We start from the raw sequence: 8,222 nt of genomic DNA, 5'->3' as shown, positions 1-8,222 counted from the left end.
CTGTCAAATTAAATTTCTTTTTTTCTTTTGGTTGGTTGTGTTGTGTTCTACACTAACAGCTAAAATAAGCTAGCAATTCAGGTCAGACACATTAACCAGATCTTAAAAAGATATATATATATTTCGCCAACTAAGGCATCGTCAGTATATCTTAATTCGAATGAATGTTTCATCTTTTTAAGATCTGGTTAATGTGTCTGACCTGAATTGCTAGCTTTGCTAGATTATTTTGCTGTTACTGATCAGGAATTAAGGTCGACATTTATCTTGCAAGGGTCAAGGTGATTTCTATTATTCACATATTCAGTGCAACAGTGTTCTACACTATTACTTAGTATATAGGCAGGAACTAAAGAAATCTCCTATGTTAAAAGTCCTAGTTGTCTTTATTAAAATATTGCCTTCGTTTATTTGAAGCAGCGTAGTTTAATTGCAAGTCTCATTAAACTAATTTGCCTCGACCAATCAACCTCACTATTATTTCAAGGTATTTGCTGTAGTCTGATTACAAATCCACACAGTTTTTGTTGGCTGGTGTTGAGCTGGCCAGCCAGAAGCCGGCAAGCAACAGAACCGCTTACTGTATTAACTGGTCAAGACTGGCGACCAACTGGTTTATCGAAAGGCCGACACATAAACATATTTACACTTCGCATGACGGAAACAGGTCACGTGTCATGGCACGAAAAACCTTTTTTAGGGCAGCGGAAATATGTGTCATCACATAACGGCGTGTTAACGGTAAATTTCCATTACGTCATAGCGATAAAATACAGGTTTTATGTGAAAACAAACGTGGTAAAAATATGCAATACGATCAATTCAAAATTATCCACTAATTATTACTTATGACGCGAGAAAGCCTAGGTTCGGCAAAAAACTTCATATTTTCCCTAAACTGGTTTAATTTACAATTTGGTGCAATTAAATGAAAAAACGGATTTTGATAAAAAATGAAAATTTGGCAAGGCTATATAGCCTTGATGTTTTTTCGATTTTTGACAATTTTTAAAAGATCCAATTTTTGTGGGGAATTCACCGGATTTTTCATCATAAACCTGTGAGAACCGCCCTAAACTGGTTTAATCTACAATTTGGTGCAATTAAATGAAAAAACGGATTTTGATAAAAAATGAAAATTTGGCAAGGTTTTATAGCCTTGATGTTTTTTCGATTTTTGACAATTTTTGAAAGATCCAATTTTTGTGGGGAATTTACCGGAATTTGCATCATAAACCTGTTAGAGCCGCCCTAAACTGGTTTAATCTACAATTGGTGCAATTGTAAACAAAAAAATTTTTGATAAAAAATGAAAATTTGGCAAGGCTATAGCCTTGATGTTTTTTCGATTTTTGACAAATTTTAAGAAATCCAATTTTTGTGGGGAATTCACCGGATTTTTCATCATAAACCTGTTAGAACCGCCCTAAACTGGTTTAATCTACAATTTGGTGCAATTATAAACAAAAAAATTTTGATAAAAAATGAAAATTTGGCAAGGCTATAGCCTTGATGTTTTTTCGATTTTTGACAATTTTTGAAAGATCCAATTTTTGTGGGGAATTCACCGGATTTTTCATCATAAACCTGTGAGAACCGCCCTAAACTGGTTTAATCTACAATTTGGTGCAATTAAATGAAAAAACGGATTTTGATAAAAAATGAAAATTTGGCAAGGCTGTATGATGTTTTTTCGATTTTTGACAAATTTTAAGAAATCCAATTTTCATGGGGAATTCACCGGATTTTTCATCATAAACCTGTTAGAACCGCCCTAAACTGGTTTAATCTACAATTTGGTGCAATTAAATGAAAAAACGGATTTTGACAAAAAATGAAAATTTGGCAAGGCTTATCGCCTTGATGTTTTTTCGATTTTTGACAAATTTTAAGAAATCCAATTTTTGTGGGGAATTCACCGGATTTTTCATCATAAACCTGTTAGAACCGCCCTAAACTGGTTTAATCTACAATTTGGTGCAATTATAAACAAAAAAAATTTTGATAATAAATGAAAGTTTGGCAAGGCTTATATTATAGCCTTGATGTTTTTTCGATTTTTGACAATTTTTGAAAGATCCAATTTTTGTGGGGATTCCACCGGATTTTTCATCATAAACCTGTTAGAACCGCCCTAAACTGGTTTAATCTACAATTTGGTGCAACTAAATGAAAAAAAGGATTTTGATAAAAATAAAAATTTGGCAAGGCTATAATAGCCTTGATGTTTTTTCGATTTTTGACAATTTTTGAAAGATCCAATTTTTGTAGGGAATTCACCGGATTTTTCATCATAAACCTGTTAGAACCGCCCTAAACTGGTTTAATCTACAATTTGGTGCAATTATATACAAAAAAAAATTTTGATAAAAAATAAAAATTTGGCAAGGCTATACCCTTGATGTTTTTTCGATTTTTGACAATTTTTGAAAGATCCAATTTTTGTGGGGAATTCACCGGATTTTTCATCATCAACCTGTTAGAACCGCCCTAAACTGGTTTGATCTACAATTTGGTGCAATTAAATGAAAAAACGGATTTTGATAAAAAATGAAAATTTGGCAAGGCTATTTGTGTGGAATTCACCGGATTTTTCATCATAAACCTGTTAGAACCGCCCTAAACTGGATTAATCTTCAATTTGGTGCAATTATAAACAAAAAAAGTTTTGATAAAAAATGAAAATTTGGCAAGGCTATAGCCTTGATGTTTTTTCGATTTTTGACAATTTTTGAAAGATCCAATTTTTGCGGGGATTTCACCGGATATTTTATCATAAACCTGTAAGAACCGCCCTAAACTGGTTTAATCTAAAATGTGGTGCAATTATAAACAAAAAAATTTTTTGATAAAAAATGAAAATTTGGCAAGGCTATAGCCTTGATGTTTTTTCGATTTTTGACAATTTTTGAAAGATCCAATTTTTGTGGGGAATTCACCGGATTTTTCATCATAAACCTGTTAGAACCGCCCTAAACTGGTTTAATCTTCAATTTGGTGCAATTATAAACAAAAAAAATTTTTGATAAAAAATGAAAATTTGGCAAGGCTATAGCCTTGATGTTTTTTCGATTTTTGACAATTTTTGAAAGATCAAATTTTTGTGGGGAATTCACCGGATTTTTCATCATAAACCTGTTAGAACCGCCCTAAACTGGATTAATCTTCAATTTGGTGCAATTATAAACAAAAAAAGTTTTGATAAAAAATGAAAATTTGGCAAGGCTATAGCCTTGATGTTTTTTCGATTTTTGACAATTTTTGAAAGATCCAATTTTTGCGGGGATTTCACCGGATATTTTATCATAAACCTGTAAGAACCGCCCTAAACTGGTTTAATCTAAAATGTGGTGCAATTATAAACAAAAAAATTTTTTGATAAAAAATGAAAATTTGGCAAGGCTATACCCTTGATGTTTTTTCTATTTTTGACAAATTTTAAGAAATCCAATTTTTGTGTGGAATTCACCGGATTTTTCATCATAAACCTGTTAGAACCGCCCTAAACTGGTTTAATCTTCAATTTGGTGCAATTATAAACAAAAAAATTTTTGATAAAAAATGAAAATTTGGCAAGGCTATAGCCTTGATGTTTTTTCGATTTTTGACAATTTTTGAAAGATCCAATTTTTGTGGGGAATTCACCGGATTTTTCATCATAAACCTGTTAGAACCGCCCTAAACTGGTTTAATCTACAATTTGGTGCAATTAAATGAAAAAACGGATTTTGATAAAAAATGAAAATTTGGCAAGGCTATTTGTGTGGAATTCACCGGATTTTTCATCATAAACCTGTTGGAACCGCCCTAAACTGGTTTAATCTACAATTTGGTGCAATTATAAACAAAAAAATTTTTGATAAAAAATGAAAATTTGCCAAGGCTATAGCCTTGATGTTTTTTCGATTTTTGACAATTTTTGAAAGATCCAATTTTTGTGGGGAATTCACCGGATTTTTCATCATAAACCTGTGAGAACCGCCCTAAACTGGTTTAATCTACAATTTGGTGCAATTAAATGAAAAAACGGATTTTGATAAAAAATGAAAATTTGGCAAGGCTATAGCCTTGATGTTTTTTCGATTTTTGACAATTTTTGAAAGATCCAAATTTTGTGGGGAATTCATCATAAACTTGTTAGAACCGCCCTAAACTGGTTTAATCTACAATTTGGTGCAATTAAATGAAAAAACGGATTTTGATAAAAAATGAAAATTTGGCAAGGCTATAGCCTTGATGTTTTTTCGATTTTTGACAATTTTTGAAAGATCCAATTTTTGTGGGGATTTCACCGGATTTTTTATCATAAACCTGTTAGAACCGCACTAAACTGGTTTAATCTACAATGTGGTGCAATTATAAACAAAAAAAATTTTTGATAAAAAATGAAAATTTGGCAAGGCTATAGCCTTGATGTTTTTTCGATTTTTGACAATTTTTGAAAGATCCAATTTTTGTGGGGAATTCACCGGATTTTTCATCATAAACCTGTTAGAACCGCCCTAAACTGGTTTAATCTACAATTTGGTGCAATTAAATGAAAAAACGGATTTTGATAAAAAATGAAAATTTGGCAAGGCTATAGCCTTGATGTTTTTTCGATTTTTGACAATTTTTGAAAGATCCAAATTGTGTGGGGAATTCATCATAAACTTGTTAGAACCGCCCTAAACTGGTTTAATCTACAATTTGGTGCAATTAAATGAAAAAACGGATTTTGATAAAAAATGAAAATTTGGCAAGGCTATAGCCTTGATGTTTTTTCGATTTTTGACAAATTTTAAGAAATCCAATTTTTGTGGGGAATTCACCGGATTTTTCATCATAAACCTGTTAGAACCGCCCTAAACTGATTAAACTTCAATTTGGTGCAATTATAAACAAAAAAATTTTTGATAAAAAATGAAAATTTGGCAAGGCTATAGCCTTGATGTTTTTTCGATTTTTGACAAATTTTAAGAAATCCAATTTTTGTGGGGAATTCACCGGATTTTTCATCATAAACCTGTTAGAACCGCCCTAAACTGGTTTAATCTTCAATTTGGTGCAATTATAAACAAAAAAAATTTTTGATAAAAAATGAAAATTTGGCAAGGCTATATAGCCTTGATGTTTTTTCGATTTTTGACAATTTTTGAAAGATCCAATTTTTGTGGGGAATTCACCGGATTTTTCATCATAAACCTGTTAGAACCGCCCTAAACTGGTTTAATCTACAATTTGGTGCAATTATATACAAAAAAAATTTTGATAAAAAATGAAAATTTGGCAAGGCTATACCCTTGATGTTTTTTCTATTTTTGACAAATTTTAAGAAATCCAATTTTTGTGTGGAATTCACCGGATTTTTCATCATAAACCTGTTAGAACCGCCCTAAACTGGTTTAATCTTCAATTTGGTGCAATTATAAACAAAAAAATTTTTGATAAAAAATGAAAATTTGGCAAGGCTATAGCCTTGATGTTTTTTCGATTTTTGACAATTTTTGAAAGATCCAATTTTTGTGGGGAATTCACCGGATTTTTCATCATAAACCTGTGAGAACCGCCCTAAACTGGTTTAATCTACAATTTGGTGCAATTAAATGAAAAAACGGATTTTGATAAAAAATGAAAATTTGGCAAGGCTATAGCCTTGATGTTTTTTCGATTTTTGACAATTTTTGAAAGATCCAAATTTTGTGGGGAATTCATCATAAACTTGTTAGAACCGCCTTAAACTGGTTTAATCTACAATTTGGTGCAATTAAATGAAAAAACGGATTTTGATAAAAAATGAAAATTTGGCAAGGCTATAGCCTTGATGTTTTTTCGATTTTTGACAATTTTTGAAAGATCCAATTTTTGTGGGGATTTCACCGGATTTTTTATCATAAACCTGTTAGAACCTCCCTAAACTGGTTTAATCTACAATTTGGTGCAATTATAAACAAAAAAAATTTTTGATAAAAAATGAAAATTTGGCAAGGCTATAGCTATAGCCTTGATGTTTTTTCGATTTTTGACAATTTTTGAAAGATCCAATTTTTGTGGGGAATTCACCGGATTTTTCATCATAAACCTGTGAGAACCACCCTAAACTGGTTTAATCTACAATTTGGTGCAATTAAATGAAAAAACGGATTTTGATAAAAAATGAAAATTTGGCAAGGCTTATAGCCTTGATGTTTTTTCGATTTTTGACAATTTTTGAAAGATCCAATTTTTGTGGGGAATTCACCGGATTTTTCATCATAAACCTGTTAGAACCGCCCAAAACTGGTTTAATCTACAATTTGGTGCAATTAAATGAAAAAACGGATTTTGATAAAAAATGAAAATTTGGCAAGGCTATAGCCTTGATGTTTTTTCGATTTTTGACAATTTTTGAAAGATCCAATTTTTGTGGGGATTTCACCGGATTTTTTATCATAAACCTGTTAGAACCGCCCTAAACTGGTTTAATCTACAATGTGGTGCAATTATAAACAAAAAAATTTTTGATAAAAAATGAAAATTTGGCAAGGCTATAGCCTTGATGTTTTTTCGATTTTTGACAATTTTTGAAAGATCCAATTTTTGTGGGGAATTCACCGGATTTTTCATCATAAACCTGTTAGAACCGCCCTAAACTGGTTTAATCTTCAATTTGGTGCAATTATAAATAAAAAAATTTTTGATAAAAAATGAAAATTTGGCAAGGCTATAGCCTTGATGTTTTTTCGATTTTTGACAATTTTTGAAAGATCCAATTTTTGTGGGGAATTCACCGGATTTTTCATCATAAACCTGTTAGAACCGCCCTAAACTGGTTTAATCTACAATTTGGTGCAATTAAATGAAAAAACGGATTTTGATAAAAAATGAAAATTTGGCAAGGCTATTTGTGGGGAATTGACCGGATTTTTCATCACAAACCTGTGAGAACCGCCCTAAACTGGTTTAATCTTCAGTTTGGTGCAATTATAAATAAAAAAATTTTTGATAAAAAATGAAAATTTGGCAAGGCTATAGCCTTGATGTTTTTTCGATTTTTGACAATTTTTGAAAGATCCAAATTTTGTGGGGAATTCACCGGATTTTTCATCATAAACCTGTAAGAACCGCCCTAAACTGGTTTAATCTACAATTTGGTGCAATTAAATGAAAAACGGATTTTGATAAAAAATGAAAATTTGGCAAGGCTATACCCTTGATGTTTTTTCTATTTTTGACAAATTTTAAGAAATCCAATTTTTGTGTGGAATTCACCGGATTTTTCATCATAAACCTGTTAGAACCGCCCTAAACTGGTTTAATCTTCAATTTGGTGCAATTATAAACAAAAAAATTTTTGATAAAAAATGAAAATTTGGCAAGGCTATTTGTGGGGAATTCACCGGATTTTTCATCATAAACCTGTGAGAACCGCCCTAAACTGGTTTAATCTTCAATTTGGTGCAATTAAATGAAAAAACGGATTTGATAACAAATGAAAATTCGGCAAGGTTATAGCCTTTATGTTTTTTCGATTTTTGACAATTTTTGAAAGATCCAATTTTTGTGGGGAATTCACCGGATTTTTCATCATAAACCTGTTAGAACCGCCCTAAACTGGTTTAATCTTCAATTTGGTGCAATTATAAACAAAAAAAATTTTTGATAAAAAATGAAAATTTGGCAAGGTTATAGCCTTTATGTTTTTTCGATTTTTGACAATTTTTGAAAGATCAAATTTTTGTGGGGAATTCACCGGATTTTTCATCAGAAACCTGATAGAACCGCCCTAAACTGGTTTAATCTTCAATTTGGTGCAATTATAAACAAAAAAAATTTTGATAAAAAATGAAAATTTGGCAAGGTTATACCCTTGATGTTTTTTCTATTTTTGACAAATTTTAAGAAATCCAATTTTTGTGTGGAATTCACCGGATTTTTCATCATAAACCTGTTAGAACCGCCCTAAACTGGTTTAATCTTCAATTTGGTGCAATTATAAACAAAAAAATTTTTGATAAAAAATGAAAATTTGGCAAGGCTATAGCCTTGATGTTTTTTCGATTTTTGACAATTTTTGAAAGATCCAATTTTTGTGGGGAATTCACCGGATTTTTCATCATAAACCTGTTAGAACCGCCCTAAACTGGTTTAATCTACAATTTGGTGCAATTAAATGAAAAAACGGATTTTGATAAAAAATGAAAATTTGGCAAGGCTATTTGTGTGGAATTCACCGGATTTTTCATCATAAACCTGTTAGAACC

This window comes from Ascidiella aspersa, chromosome 9 (assembly GCF_963924565.1).
Source record: "Ascidiella aspersa chromosome 9, kaAscAspe10.2, whole genome shotgun sequence".
In the NCBI taxonomy this organism is placed as follows: Eukaryota; Metazoa; Chordata; class Ascidiacea; order Phlebobranchia; family Ascidiidae; genus Ascidiella; species Ascidiella aspersa.
This window is presented reverse-complemented; position numbering follows the sequence as displayed.